Source organism: Otolemur garnettii, unplaced genomic scaffold, assembly GCF_000181295.1.
Source record: "Otolemur garnettii isolate 467f Iridium unplaced genomic scaffold, OtoGar3 scaffold00020, whole genome shotgun sequence".
In the NCBI taxonomy this organism is placed as follows: domain Eukaryota; kingdom Metazoa; phylum Chordata; class Mammalia; order Primates; family Galagidae; genus Otolemur; species Otolemur garnettii.
In genome coordinates this window covers 25,258,583-25,274,822 of record NW_003852415.1, presented here as the reverse complement: position 1 = coordinate 25,274,822, position 16,240 = coordinate 25,258,583, and the positions used below count along the sequence as shown (strand labels likewise).

Below are 16,240 nucleotides of genomic sequence, written 5' to 3'. Positions count from 1 at the left end.
AATTTCTTAACCACTGATTTAAATTAAGTGCCTAGAAGAAAGTTCCCCTTGGAATAGGAGCTGCAGGTGGCCTAGAATGAGGTATACTGCTGTGATGAGTAAAAAGGATAGGCTGTGTGGTAAGAAGGCTTTTGTATAAGGCTACAGTGACAAAACCAAATTTAAGTAAAAGTTATCTTATTAAAAAATATCTTTGAGTCTACCTTTTTTTCTAGTTTCTCAATGTTCTTATCACTTCTAAAAGTCTTCAGTTGGGGGTGCATGCCTGTCTGTAGGCCTTCCCAGCTACTACTGCTGGGGAGGCTGAGGCAGTAGGATGGCTTGAGCCCAGGAATTTGAGATTGCCATGGGCTATGAGTGTGCCACTGCACTCCAGCCTGGGTGACAAAGTGAGACTCTGTCTCTAAGAAAAAAACAAGGTTTTCAGTAATAAATCAGAGTGAATAAAAATGTTAACATTGTACTGCAATTTTATTAGAGTATAAGAACAAACCACAGATCTTTCTCATGCTTTTGCAGGATCAGATGTTGGGTTTTTGCTTCATTTTGGTAGATCTCTTTGTCAGTACGTTGTCAGGGAGAGATAACAGTATTAGTACATCAGTTCATATTTAACATTTCGTTACAGTGACCTACCCTTGGTTTGATTTTTTTGGTATTGAGGCTCTTAGCTTTTTTCAAGGTCATTGAACCCTTTCCACAGAGAAACACACATAAATTTAAATTCCCAAATGTTTGCAGATCATTTGGAGGGTGGCCCAAATTCCACGATCCCACTTGTAGATTTTAGTTAAGATTTCTCATTTGAAGTCATTTTCATGGTGTTCTGTTCCAGACTCTACATCTAAACTGAAACCTATTACTATTCTGATCTGACTGCTGGTTTGAAGGTCTGCAGCCTACAGGTCTCAGCCACCGTCTCCTGGTATGTTAGGAGCGATAGCAGGCACAATTCGGTTTTGTATGTCGTGGTGGTAATTTTAATCCTTGAGAAAGGGGCACAAGAAGTGTTAATATAGATTTAGCCTCCTTTGGGGGGTTTTAGTTTTATTTTAAAGCACTAGTATTAACTTCTAGCAATTATAAATTACTTCAGGTGAATTTTTCTATGTTACATTTCTCTCTCTCTTTGTATCTTTGGGTATTGTTGCTTAAAAACCACAAAAATAATTTCTTGTGCTCTCTCCTCCCAGCGTATTTCCTTAGTCAAGGCCTTTTAATGTGGGTACTTGTTAGTTCAGATTACCTTCTGTTTTTACCTTGTTTTACAGAGTTTATTTAAACTAAAGTCTTCCTGGGCCTCCGCTCATCTTCATTTGTGTGGTAGGGGTTTAGGCTTTCGGATTTTTGAAAAGTCCTTCTAGTTTTTATATTCTTCTGGAGTTCAGCATACATTGTTTCCTTTAGGGGTTCAGCAGTTGATAGTATGTAAACAGAAGCCTCAAACACTAGGGATTTTGAAAGCATACTTTTTACTAAGATATAGTACCTACTGCTGAAACATTATACTGCAATTTAATAGTTGAGGAATGTCAACACCCTAACTCAAGAAGCTAAGTTTAGAAATTGTGGCTAAGCCAAATGCTGGAGGCTTCTATGAAGTGGGCTAAAATTTATGTCAATTTGTGAAATGGGGGCCAGGGAAGAGAGGACTAATGGTGGAAGGCAGAACTTGACATTTAAAACTGGTGAAGAATTTTAAACCTATAAAATTACTCCAAGCACAACAAACATACTAAAGTTTAACTCCAAGTTCACATTTTTGCATGGAAATGTACAACCAGTTTCATGATAGAAATCAGTGGCAAAGTAAGATTTGGCAACCCAACTTTACAGTGGCATAGTTGTGTGAACGTGAAGCAAATCCTATCACATTTTACTTACCTTAACATGGTTGTAGTCCAAACATTTTCATGTATATCAATGAAAAATAAATTATAGACCTTATGAATGAATTGTTCATTTAATTGATAATCAGATCCTTATAACAACAGTTCAGGTGCTGTGACGTGGGGTGCCATCTTGTCCTAAGATTAAGAATTATCTTAAGAGACATTCATATTTTCCTCTGTTGAGATTGAATATTATTCTTTTTAAGTAAAGGCAAGTATTTAAGGTTTAACAGAATAGAGGTATATCTAGTAAATTAATTACTACTATTTTCCCTGTGATGTCATCATTTACGTGATTAACCACACCTAAATTGGATTTCTTCTTTTGTGTTGATCCAACAATTTTTAAGGTACAGGGAAAGGTATGGAGATGGAGAAACTCATTTGTGTGTTAACCGTCATGAATTTTATTTCAAGGCAGGCACCCATTGCAGCAGGCCCCCTCTTTTCCTGCCTTATGCTTCAGGATGGAGGAAGGCAATTTTAGATTGGCTGTCTTCCTTGAATAGGCAGCTCCTTCTGCCTAGCCAGGGCTGGAGTGGCAGGAGAGACGAGCAGCCGTATTCACAACTCACTGTTGCTACAGCCTGTCTCCGAAAATAGGGCCCGCCAAGAGGCAGAGGAAGATGTCACTTTTGGTTCTTGGCATCCTGTGGCAGTTGTGGCTAAATACAAACAGTTGCTTCCCCCATTTCCCACTGTTCTACTTGTTTCTGACAGAGCCACACAAGAACAGCACAAGATGTGAGTTTCCAGAGATGTATTTAGCTTATGTTTTTGTAACGCTCTCATCTACATATAGAAATCTGATAATACATAAGGCCTCCAGGAATGAGCACCAAGTTAGAGAAAACCCCCTGGGCATCAGCTTACTTTAAAGATCCCAATGTCCTGAAACTCATGGAAAGATATACTTAGTATGTATACCTCTTTATAGATAGGTGTACTCTGGCAACACTATAAGGGAAAATATGCATGTGCATTTATATAACTTTGTCTCCTCTAGAGGCAGAGGTTGTGTAAAGAGCTTCCCAGTTCATGTACAGGTTGTGTTCCAAATTGTCACTCTGAGTTGGTGACATAAGGGTAGCCCTTCTTCAGCTTCTCCCACTGTTGGTTCCTTCTCAGAAATCTGGTTGAGTCTTCCATCCTAAACAAGCCAGCCAGCTCCTCCTGACCTTAGATCTTCCTATAGTTACTTGGCTATCTTTTTGGTGTCTAACCCATTGTATCCTCTTAATAATTACTTAATCAATTCAAGTAATATTTACTGAGCACCTCTTATGAGGTATCGTACCTGGAGATAGGGACCAGTATCTCTGGGGATACAAAGTTTTTTTAACTTTTAATTTTGAAATAATTTTAGACTTATTAAAAAATTGCCAAAATGGTGCACAGAACTCCCATGTACACGTTACCCAGCTTTGCCTAAGGCTAGCCTTATACAATCTCAGTGCAGTGATCTAAACCAGGAAGTTAACTTGGTATGATACTATTAACTATCTGCAGATCTTATTTGAGTTTAACCAGTTGTTCCACTGATATGCTTTTTTCTTTCTAGAATCCTACATTGCATTTAGTTTTCATATCTCCTCATCCACCTCAACTTGGGACAGTTCTCAGGTCCTCTTCGTCTTTTGGGACCCTGACACTTTTGAAGAGTATTATTGGCCATTTACTTTGTAGAAGTTACTCAGTTTGTATCTGTCTGATGCTTTCTCATGATTATACTGAGATGATAACATTTTTGGCAAGGCACATCAGAAATGATGTGTCCTTCTCAGGGGATACATCAATCAATATATCTTACTACTGGTTTTCCCACTAGAAGTTACTATTTTTCCCTTACAATTCATGAATATTTGGTAGATACTTCGAGATCGTGCATATGTCCAGTTTCTCATTGTGCTTTCATCTACTAATTTTTCTATCCATCCCAATGTTTGTCTGCAGTAGTTATTACCAAAGTATTTGCCAAGTTGGAATTTTACTATAAGGAAGAACTGTCCTTATTTATTTATTCATTTAGCTATTCATATCAGTATGGACTCATGGATATTTATTTTGTTTGATGAATTAACTAATCCATTACCATATTATTTATTTGTATAAAAATTGTTTGAAATGGCTCTTTATATAATGATACCTGATTTGAATGTTTGTGTCTTTTGCAGTATTAACCATAAAGCTAAATGAGTCTAGGTACTTAATAAAAATTTGTTAAAATTAATTGATTTACAGCACAACAGTTTAGTTCTAAAGTTTACTTGGCCTCATTGTTAAAAGACCGTGGACACTGCTTCCTTGATGTTAAATATTCTCTTGACCTCATTCCCACTTAAATTTTTCCCTGGAAGCAAATGTGTTCCATATGTGACGTTTTTGTTCTCAGCCAACCTCATGGTATCTCCTACTGAAGTTGGGAAGGAACAGAGTCAAAGATGATGGTTAAGGTATGAGGCAGCCTTTGTAATAGGCTGGAGATGTTGAGATGAATGAGCGATGAATTTTGGCCTAGTGCTTGCATTCTGTGGCCATGGGAACTGGGTAGAGATGATAGGACATAGAAGGGAAAGAATGCTGTTGAGTTGTTCATCTGAATTGTCCAGAGGACCTTTCCACTTAGGTAAATGGTGTTCTCGACACTGTGTGCCCATGGGACTCTTCTGTGAGAGGCTCATTTGTACACTATAGGAAACCTGTGGCTGCAAACAGAAAGCACAGTGTGGGAATAGACCTGCAGCTCAGCTCAGAGCTGCAGAAGATGCTCTCACTGCCATCACCACTGTAATGAGGATGATGAACTCAGTTAAGAGTGACCCTCCCTGGTACGTGTCTGGCTCTCTTCTGAGGGCTGTGATCCTTACAGTTACCTGCAAAGGAGGAATGGGAGATGTTCAGCAGTCTGCCAGAGGCTTATGACATTGTGTCCTAGAGCTGGCTTCAGAGCAGGCTTGTTAGACCCAGAGCCTAGGCTTCTAACCACATAGGCTCACCAAGCCCAGTCTCAGTTTTTAAGGTTGTTTCTGGTCTTAATTTTTGGATAAAGAAATAGTCTAGTTTTAAGGGCAGAGCAATCAATCTTCCTTAAAATCTCCTCTCTTGGGCTGTTATTTTTATAGAACAGAGTTGGGTGTGGCCCTACTGTCTGGGAGGGTCATGTGCTTGCCAGGGCCAGCCAGTGAGCCTATTGGTTTCTTTTGGCTTCTTGAAGGATTACCCCTCCTGTCCAACTCTTTAGTTTCACTGTGTACCAGAGATGGAATATACTCATCCTTAGAGGAAGTGATAAGGCTATTTGCTTTTCTCCCCCAAGCTATGAGAAAGCTGGTAGTGCTTTATTTTTTTTTTTTTTTCATAGTTATCTATGAAACCTATTTGGCTTTTAATGATATGAAAAATGTGAAAAAAATAGAATGTAGAAAATCAACTAGAGAGTTTCTAGTGCCTTTATAATTTTTGTTAGAGTCTCAGTGCCTGTGCCCTTGCTTGTTCCTGATAGCTGACCTTGATATTAATCTGTATTAAATATATGAGTATTGTCCTTATTGTGCATTATTTAAGGTTTCCAGTTTTGTAAATTACTCATTGTAAGCATACATCTAATTTTGATTATTTTTATAAATAAAGGTTATGGATAGGTCATTTTAAAAGATCTAATCTGTGCTTTTAACTATATTTACTTCTTTTGTGTAACATTATAGCAGTTCACATAGATAGAGATTTTACCCTCTGGGAATTTAGTGTTCTTTATTTTTTCTGTTTTTTTTTTTTTCCAGCTGTAGATTCAGTGGCTTTGGGGGGAACTCAAGAAATGAAACACCTTTTCTTTGTGTTTGTAGTTGTAGCGGGGAGGCTGTACCTGGCATCCTGTTTGTGGTGTGTGCCCCTTGTCTTGGGGACTGGGCGAGGCACTGTGGAGGTCACTGAGTGGTGTGCCCACATGAGACACATGTGAGTTTCTCAACTCAGAACCTGGCCTCTGCAGCCTGCCTAAGGGCAGGTGACACTCCTCTCCCTTCCCTGCCCTGCCCTGCCCTGCCCTGCTGACTCTTTTTGGAGTCTGCTGAACCATGACCTCCTTTTCTTTCTCATCTCCTCACAAGGGGCAGTCCTTGGCCCCTTTCGGAAAATTTCTGACTTTGCTAATCAGCTTAGGAACTGACCTCTAGCATAGCCATGCACATCTGTTGACCCCAGTCTCTTGCCTTACCTGTGACCTTTGTGGTAATCAGAGCTCCCCCATGGATATGGCAAACAGACTTAAAGGAGCAAACACCTACATTGAATCTGTAGTGATAGGACTTAGGGATGGTAGCCTGACCAAAGACAGAAAGAAAATGATCATTTATGGCAATGCCTGCTGTTGTGCCCAGCCCTGTAAGACTTTTCTTCACTCTTATTCTTAAGGTGAGGAGGGGTCCAGAAGATCCCCTTCCCAAAAGAATCTGAGGTGGAGTTAATAAAATTTGATTCAGAAGAAACCTCTAATACTAGGTCCAGGCTGCAGTAAGTTTAATATTTTATGTACCAATAAGGCAAAGCAGAGATCAGAAGGAGAGCACCTGGCTCCTGAGATGGCGTTCACTGAGAGCCTCTGTATGCTGGTTGCCTGAGGGCCTTGACAGAGGCTCCTCTAGTCCCCACTGTTACCCCAGACCTGGAAATCATCTCCATGTTTCTGGCAGGGAAACAGGCTTAGGGGCAAGAAAGCTCACCAAAGCCACTGAGTGGCCCTGTCAAGACAGAAACCTTTTAGAGAGTGGTTTTCCTTCATTGCTTTCCTGTCTCCATCCTCTTTTATGATTCCTTCTTTTTCCTGCTCTAGCCCCAGCTTTGCTTGTCATGGCCTTTCCCAGAAGTCTGATCAATACAACTTTTAGAAAATCCACAGAAGTTTAAAAAACAAAAGAAGCTTCAAAAAATTATTTCTTTAAGCCTGCTTAAACAACAACAACAACAACAACAACAACAAAACCTGAGGTCTTTATTTGCTGAGTAGATTTCCTTCACTCTGGGATGAGTTTTCAGACTATGCCTTTTGTTTTCTTAAAAATTTTCATTGTGTGTGATAGAACAGGGAACTGGGAATATTTTTGAGGTGACCCTGGATAAATGCCCTTATGGAGAACCCTCTTCCAAGTTAATAGACACATTATAGTTACTCAGGTTGGTTGATACTGGTGTACGCACACTCTGGCATCCCTGCAGAACTGTGTTGTTTGTAACTTCTCATGATCTAATGGTTTAGGCTGCAACCATCCCTTGGTCACCCTTTGTATCCTTCATCTCTCAAGAAAGAAAAGAGTGGTGATAAAAGTACAAAAGAGTGCTCGCTTTGGTAGCACATATACTAAAATTGGAACGATAGAAGATTAGCATGGCCCCTGCTCAAGGATGACATGCAAATTTGTGAAGCATTCCATATTAAAAAAAAAACATATAAAAAGGAAGAAGAGGCATAAAGGAGCCTCTAGGACATCAATTATTATTAATATGTGTATATAACTTTTAATTTTGGGGGGACTGGGACTTCTGAGCAGCCTGATGTGCAGCACAGTTGAGACTTTTCACCACTGCTGCATTTTAATACCCAGTGTAATAGTGGATTGAGTTTATCTTTAGGTAGACTTGAGTGAATTTATAGTGAGATTGTGAAGTGATTGCCCTAATAGAGTTGGTAGGGTTAAAGGATCTTTGCAGATAGGAAGCAAGGGCACAGCGTATTCTGTTGTCATTAGTTTATAAGGGGCCATTGATTAGACACAAGCTCAGGTTCAGTCTTCCTGATTATTTGCATTTAAGAGCCTGAATGTTAGTGAGTCTTGGCTGCTGATATTTGTTTGGGATATTTGCAGAGGAAGGTTAGGTAGATTTCTGCATTTGCATTGCATATTCCCTCTACCTAGGATCGATTTTACCTGTACACTCTGTTTTGAATATTTTTTGCTTCATATTAAGTCCTTAAGGCTTGCAGCCCACTTGAGATGTACCATTTCTTTTACCTTCATGGAAATTCATCTTAGCAGTACAAGCACTTTTTCTAGGATAAAGTTGAGAACTTAATTGTCAGTCCTCGGCTCGGCTCCTATAGCTCAACCGGCTAAGGCGCCAGCCATGTACACCTAAGGTGGCGGGTTCGAATCCCCAGCCCGGGCCTGCTAAACAACAGTGACAGCTGCAACCAAAAAATAGCTGGGCGTTGTGGCGGGCGCCTGTGGTCCCAGCTACTTGGGAGGCGGAGGCAAGAGACTCGCTTGAGCCCAGGAGTTGGAGGTTGTTGTGAGCTGTAATGCCACGGCACTCTACCCAGGGGGACAGCTTGAGGCTCTGTCTCAAAAAAAAAAAAAAAATTGTCAGTCCTCGTACATTGACTACTCTGGTGGCCATTCCAGAAAAAGAGTTCCAAAATTGCTTTGAAAGGTAGACTAGGTACTGACGTCAGAGCATAGCTTCCTAAGAGGAATACTTCAAAGGTGACTACAGTGATATCCAGCAATGAGGTATGTAGCACTTTTGCTAGGATGAATTTGCGAACTTAATTATCAGACCTCGTAAGTTTCTATTGGGCAGATTATCCCATTAAAAGTACCTATGTAGTATAATACTTTAAGAAACAGTCTTCTTATTGGCACATTCTCTAACTCTCCCCTGCCATCCTTTCTGCACCCATTTTGCTAACCTTCACTGTTTCATCAGTGTTTCAATAGGACACAGTGCACTGTGGAAGAATAAGACCTCAGAGTTTGAGCTTGTCACCTGCTAGCCGAATCTGGCCATGTTAAATTGGAGTCTTCAGTTTGCAGTAGAAAGGGGCTATGAATGCCTACTAGCCAGGCTATGTGGGAATAATGAAGGTGATGTCTATGTGGGGCCTAGGGTACTGAGAGCTCACAGCTCAACAGGCTGTGTTGGCCCAACCTTCTTCCAGGACAGTCATACCTACTCAAGATTAGATTTTGCAAAGCAGCCCTAGCCAATGTTAGAAGACTTTAATTAGAAAGCCATTTCTTATGTAGAGGCAAAATAGACCTTCATCTGTTAGTTTTTTTCCTGGATTTTAGAGCAAAATAATTGATTTCATTTTCTGTCACGTGAGAGTCCTTTTTGTTCACCAGTTGAAGCTTTCATGCAGCATATACCTTCTTGGGCACCTGCTTGGAACCAAAAGTTGACAAGATTAATCAAAATAAATCCTGTCTTCTGAAGCTTATGTTCTGGGTATATATAATTAATTCAGCAAAAAGTGACATATTAGGGTATAGTTTAAAAAAAAATGGGAATTCAGAGAAGGAGGCATGCTTCTACTGAGAAGTTTGAGGAGGATATTTAATTTTTATTTTTAAATGAGAGAAATAGCACTTGGAGAAAATAGATTTGTTTTTGTTTTTAAGGCAAGATCTTACTCTGTTACCCTGGGCTAGAGTGCAGTGACATCATCTATAACCTCACTGCAGCCTCAAACTCCTGGGCACAAGTGATCCTCCTGCCTCAGCCTCCTGAGTAGCTGGGACTACAGGCACATGCCACCACACTGGCTAATTTTTCTATTTTTTGTAGAGATGGGATCGCACTATGTTGCTCAAGCTAGAGGGAGTTTTTATAATGTAAATAATTTATGTTTGTTTAGGATCTCATAAAATGCTTTCACTTCCAGCTTCATAGTTCATCTTTGCAATAATCCTACAGTACAGGTATGTCATTTTTGTCCCTGCCAGGAAATAAGAAAGTGAGACTCAAGAGTAGCTTGGCCAAGGCAAATAGGTTTTATGCCATGACCATCAGAGGCCTTGTCTGTGTCAGGGTGTGTTAGTTGTCCGCATTCCTTGGACCACTGTTCTGGTGTCTTAAAGAGGCAGCTGGGCATCTTCTTTTACGTTGGTTTTTCTCTTAAAGCATATCAGTGTCTAACAACATATTTTACAGCTGACTCTTGAACAATGAGGGAGTTGGGGGCACTGACCTGAGCACTTGAAAATTCATGTAACTTTTGATTCCCCCTACTAATAGGCTGCTGTTTATCAGCAGCCTTACTGATAATATAAATAATTAACACATATGTTGTATGTTATATGTATTATATACTGTACTCTTACAGTAAACTAAGCTAGAGAGAAGAAAATCTTATTAAGAAAATCATAAGGGGCCAGGTATGGCGTCTCATGCCCGCACTCTGGGAGTCTGAGGCAGGTAGATCACCTGAACTCAGGCATCTAAGGCTAGCCTGAGCAAAATGAGACCCTGTCTCTACTAAAAATAGAAAAATTAGCCAGATGTTGTGGTGGGCACCTGTAGTCCCAGCTACTTGGGAGGCTGAGGTCAGAGGATCTCTTGAGCCCAAGAGTTTGAGGTTGCTGTGAGCTATGACATCACAGCACTCTACCCAGGTTGACAGAGTGAGACTCTGTCTCAAAAAAAAAGAAAATTCTAAGGAAGACAAAGTATTTTATCATTCATTAATGGAAGCAGATCATGGTAAAGGATGTAGGGTGAAGGATGAATATCCTTGGCATCCTCATGTTGAGTAGGTTGAGGAAGAGGAAGGATTGGTCTTAGTGGTTTAGGGTAGCACAGGCAGAAAAAAAATCCAGGTCTAAATGGACCTGCATAGTTCAAACCTTTGTTGTTTGAGGGTCATTTATATATTTCTTCATTTGTAAGTCTTTCTCAACTTGAGTGTAAGCCCAGAAAACAGGGACTTCCATTCTCAGCTAGAATATGCCTACCACATAAGATGGTGCTCAGTAGTTATTTATTGAATGAATAAAGTAGTCATTAGCCAAAACAGCAAACAACTAGAACTTAATAAAGCTCTGTCAGACACTGTGTGTTATTTTATTCCATTCTTTCAATAACCCAATGAGAAGGTATGATTACTTTTATTTTATTTTATTTTAATTGTTGGGGATTCATTGAGGGTACAAAGAATCAGGTTACACTGCTTGCATTTGTTAGGTAAAGTCCGTGTTATATTTGTGTCCTACCCCCAAGAGGTGTGTCACACACCGTTACCCCCCCCCCATCTTCCCTCTCTCTGTTCCTCCATTGCCCCACCCCTCACCATGTACTAGCATCAGTTGTCCTCAATCAGAATTGAGCACATTGGATTCTTCTCCATTTTTGTGATTCTAAGAAGAATGAGTTTCAGCTCCATCCAGGTTAATACAAAAGATGTAAAGTCACCATCATTTTTGTGGCTGAATAGTATTCCATGGTAGATGTATATCACAGCTTGTTAATCTATTCCTGGATTGGTGGGCTACTTTTATTTTCTGAGGACCTGAGATTCTCTGAAGTTTTGTAGCAGGAAGTAGCCAAATTGGGTCTCAAATTCAGATCTGATTCCAGAACTGCTGCCCTCTGTCAACGGGCTTCACCCTTCCTCACCCACTTCATAGGCAGAATTTATCCTGCCGTCATCTGAGCACCACTGTTGAGATCTGTTTAATTGGCTTTTCTAGAACCTGCCAGGGGTCAGGAGCAGACTGTTTTTTTTTTTTTAATGGGGATACCTCCTTGATTCTTGGTTCTGACTGTTTTCTAACTTTTCCATGATTTGTAAAAGATCACTAGCAATAATATGTACAGTACTTTAAATATTCAAGATCAGGTTTTGTTTTTCTTTTTTTCTGGGGAGATTAGACCTGTTTTAAAAGCCTGAAGCTTTCGTAGATTTCTCTCACTTTAGATTCAGTTTCCTTCCAGCAATGATTCTCACCAAGTCCAGGCCACTGTGCTCTCTTCCAATCTTTCCACCTCTGGTCCCCATCAGTCTACCTCTGCGTACAGAGCTAAAGAGATCTTTCTGGAATATAAGAGATAAATCCTTTCATGCCACACTGAGAATAAGCTCGGAGGCCAGGGCTGCCCAGATGGCTCCTTTCTTCCCTGCTGCAGGACCTATGAGCCTCTTCTACCCCACGGCAGGGTCTTTCCTGCCTGCCGCAGTCTTTCCCCAAGTTCTCCTTAATCTTCCGGTGTCAGGATAGAGTCGCTTCCTGAGTGAGCCTTTTCCTAACTATAAAGCAGATGTCCCTTGTCTGTGTTAGTGTGCTGTTTTCGTCTTTTCCAGACATGTCACTGTCTGTGATTGCTTTTGTATTTGTTATCTGTATCATCTGCAGTGTGAGCTCTACAGGCTGGGGTCTTTCGCTCCTTGGACAGTGATGTGGCCCCACTGCCTGGCCTCATACTTGTCACACAGGAAGACTTGGACAGCATGTACTGAATAGGGGGAGCAGTTCCCTTTTGGTTCTCCAATTATAAGCCACATGTGGCCTGGCCCTCTGAGGGCAGGGAGCCCTCTGTGCACGTGGAAATGCCTGGTTAGAAGGAGATGAACCCTGGGTGAAACCTGTGGCTCAAGGAGTAGAGTGCCAGCCCCATATGCCAGAGGTGGTGGGTTCAAACCTGGCCCTGGCCAAAAACTGCAAAATAGAAAAAAAAAGAAGGGGATGAACCCAATGTCTGGTCACCCACCATACCCAACCTGTGTCACCACCTAGCTGGGACCTCATAGGCAAGCAACTTTTCCCAGATTGTATATAGGTCCTTATTGGACACTTGTTTCTCACAGACTCTTTTTTTTTTTTGAGACAGAGTCTCAAGCTGTTGCCCTGGGTGGAGTGCCATGGCATCATATATGGCTCACATCAACCTCCAACTCTTGGGCTCAAACAATCTTCTCGCCTCAGTTTTTCTATTTTTAGTAGAGACAGTGTCTTGCTTTTGCTCAGGCTGGTCTTGAACTCATGAGCTCAGGCAGTCTACCCACCTTTGCCTCCCAGAGTGCTAGGATTACAGGAGTGAGTCACCACTCCCAGCCTCTCACAGACTCTTTTATCCTTATTGGAGATGAATGCTTAGCCTGATGGGACCTCAGAGTAGCCAGCATAAATGAGGATTGTCTGTCTGTTAGCATTGAGCCAGGAAATAAATAAATAAATAAGTAAATGAGGATTGTCAGGAATATGACGGAACAGCCTGTCTCATTACAGCCTTTGGTGGTCCTGAGCTTTTGTGTTCTGTCCTTTCTTTCTCTGTCTTCTGAGAAATAAAATTCATGGAGGGAAGAATTTATCAGATCCTCAGCTTTTAGCAGATGTCATCTAGCAGCTCTCCAGATAACTGGCTTATATTCTCTTGGGCTCTCCAGCCAGGTCTTTCTGATGGCCGAGGCTCAGGTTTTCTCTTCGTGGTGCTTAAGTGAATCATCCTCTCTGTTTTATGTAGACATCTGAGGCTGTATGTATTGCTTCTGACCCTCTCCCCTGCTGTTTCCTCCTGGAAGTCCTTGGGTGTATCACCTCACTTGTATAGCAAATGCCCTACAACTCTCAATAGTTTAAACTCAAATTATATTTTTGGAGGGCTAGTAATTTCAGGTCCACCTGTGTTCTTTAGTCCTCAAGCTTGGTCACATATTTGTGTAATTTTGTCTTTTCACAAGTCAACTTCATTCTTTCAGCTTAAAAGAAAAAATGAGTTCTAAAATTAGGAAACATGGCATAGATACTGTGTTTATTTTTATTTATATTCAGTCTCATCGGAGAAAAATAATAGTATTCATTTCCTGTTTTTATAAAAGAAGTCAAATAACTACCTGTTAAAAATACTTTAAGGCCTAGTGCCTGCAGCTCTGCAGCTAGGGTGCCAGCCACATACACCAGGGCTGGCGGGTTTGAACCTGGCCTGGACTTACCAGACAACAATGACAACTAGAACAACGGCAATAAAATAGCTGGGCATTGTGGCAGGTGGCTGTAGTCCCAGCTACTAGAGAGGCTGAGGCAAGAGAATTGCATTAGCCCGAGAGTTTGAGGTTGCTGTGAGCTATGATGCCATAGCACTCTACTGAGGGCCACATAGTGGGACTGTGTCTCAAAAAATAAAATACTTTTTGATAATGATGGAGTTTACTATATGCTTCCATAGTTCAGTTGTAGGTGCTAAAAGGTCATGCAAAAGTAACACAAGGTCCTTGCCTTCTGGAAGTTTTTCATGGAAATGGAAGAAAAATAACAAGCAGAAAGTGTTGAAGAGCAAAAATGGTAAACTGAGGAAGTGACTTGGCTATCTGAGTTCTATGAAGATTTGGGCAGTTATGCACCTGGGTGGTGGCTGAATGTAAAATTGTTTGGTTGGGGGAAATACTGTCAGCACAGGTCTAGAATTGGAGGTGAGCTGGGCATATGCGGAGGAGCATGTGAAGAGCAGCCTGAGCCTGGCAGAGGGCACAGCCCTGTTATATATTTGCAGTGGAATCCGGCTCCAAATGTCTGATGTGTCAACCTCCTGGGGAGGCCTCTAGCTCTCATGGCTTAGTAGTACTATTTATGTGACACCTGCTCAAGCTACACAGATGCCCTGAACCTCAGTTTCCATATTTACAACCTACCCTGGCTCTTAGACTTGTGAGTACAGCTGAGCTATATATAAGGAATATAAATGTGCTTGTAAAATGCAAAGCATTCTATTAATGTGTTTAATCAGAAGCTGGATTTCCACACCCTTCTGTGATGTTGAAAAGGAAAGTACCTATATTGGATGTAAAAGGCAAGGAGATGAGACAAAAAAGCCTGTTCCCAGAGAGAGGGAGAGTGGCCAGAGAGGCTAGGCACAAAGAACCTTTAGCAAGCCTTGCCAAACAATTGAGTATGTCTTACAGATGACATGATCTGTAAGGGCCCACGTAGTCAGACTGGCATGGGTTTGTTTGCTTGCTTAAAGAGGTGGATGATTTGAAGGCCTGAAGACTAGTTAGCCAGATGAATCTGAGAAGTCTTTGTAGCTGTCTGGTGACAAACTGGATGTGATACATTTGGGAGCTAGTCAAAGATGGTCGTAAGCTTTGGGGAATAAATTGGTTTTAAGTTTATCTTGTTTATAAAGTAACTTTACTGACCTTTCTCTATCTCAGGCCTTGATGACCTAGAAAGGAAATCTTAAGTCTTAAATTTCTAGCTTATTTTAACTTGTTCAAACCTGAGGCACACCAAAAGTAATCTACTTTACATCTGAGTTTTCAGTCTAGACAGGTTTATTTTGTATTTTGGAGTGGATATTTCAAGCAGAAACCTTTTGTACGCAAAAGTCAAGCCTGGAGCAAATTTTTATTGTTAAATTATATAGGCTTGTGAAAGTGAAGGTTTTAATGGAAGTGCTCACCCAACCTTAACCACAAACAGTAGCAAATCTGAATGGAAAGCTGTCAGAATAAGCAGATTTCAATTTAAATATATCAGTGATTTCAAAACCATCTCTAATGAGTTTTAAAATCTTGTGTCAGTCTTGCGTTTTTTTTCTTAAATTTTGTGAAGTCATTTAAAATTAATAACCCAGTTTTTATTTGATAGCTTTACAACATAAGTACTGCCAGTGGCTTTAAAGTGCTTTCTCTCATGAGGACTTTTCATTAGTTTAAAGTGAGTTAGTGACTGTGGTTTCTAGAACTAGACAGTCCTGGGCTCCTCATGAATGGGCAAGTGAACGATCTGAGGGACTGCACAGGTGCAGGTTTTGGTGTCTTGACTGCAGACACTTCATCAACTGGATTGTAGGTGACACAATGACAGAGAGAGCATATCAGTTAGTGTGGTATGAAATGGAGTTTGTTTGACCTATTGAAGTATTGGACCAGGGTACTTTGAAGTCTTTAGGAATATTATTTCCAAACTGAGAAAGATCTATTGGGGAGAATCAGTTTCTGCTCCCTTTTCTCTCTCTCTTATCCCTCCACAGTGTTACACAGTCACACAGAAGTCTTGTAGTATCGAGTACCTTTTCTTTTTTGACCGTTATTTATTTTTTTGAGACAGAGCCTCAAGCTATCCTCCTGGGTAGAGTGCCGTGGCATCACAGCTCACAGCAACCTCCACCTCCTGAGCTCAAGCGAGTCTCCTGCCTCAGCCTCCCAAGTAGCTGGGACCACAGGTGCCCACCACAACGCCTGGCTATTTTTTTATTTTTTTGGTTGCAGCCGTCGTCGTTTTGGTGGGCCTGGGCTGGATTTGAACCTGCCACCTTAGGTGTATGTGGCTGGCACCTTAGCCACTTGAGCCACAGGTGCTGAGCCATAATGTGATTTTGGTCTTTTGGATATATATCTAGTAGAGGAATTGTAGGATCAAATGGCAGGTCTATTTTTAGATTTCTAAGTGTTCTCCAAACATGTTTCCAAAAGGAACGTATTAGTTTGCATTCCCACCAGCAATGTAGAAGTGTTCCCTTTTCTCCATATCCATGCCAACATCTCTGGTTTTGGGATTTTGTGATGTGGGCTAATCTTACTGGAGTTAGATGATATCTCAAAGTAGTTTTTATTTGCATTTCTCTGATGATATTAGGGA

General features: G+C 40.9%; 1 protein-coding gene and 1 non-coding gene across 2 annotated transcripts in view; both read left to right on the top strand.

The window, feature by feature from the left end:
• SETD3 (SET domain containing 3) overlaps window positions 1-16,240 on the top strand; it is a 90,713-nt gene that overhangs the window by 23,191 nt on the left and 51,282 nt on the right. The gene's annotated exons all lie outside the window — the stretch shown is intronic.
• LOC111724251 lies at window positions 7,222-7,324 on the top strand. The gene has a single exon (XR_002772581.1). It is a non-coding gene; the product is annotated as a U6 spliceosomal RNA (small nuclear RNA).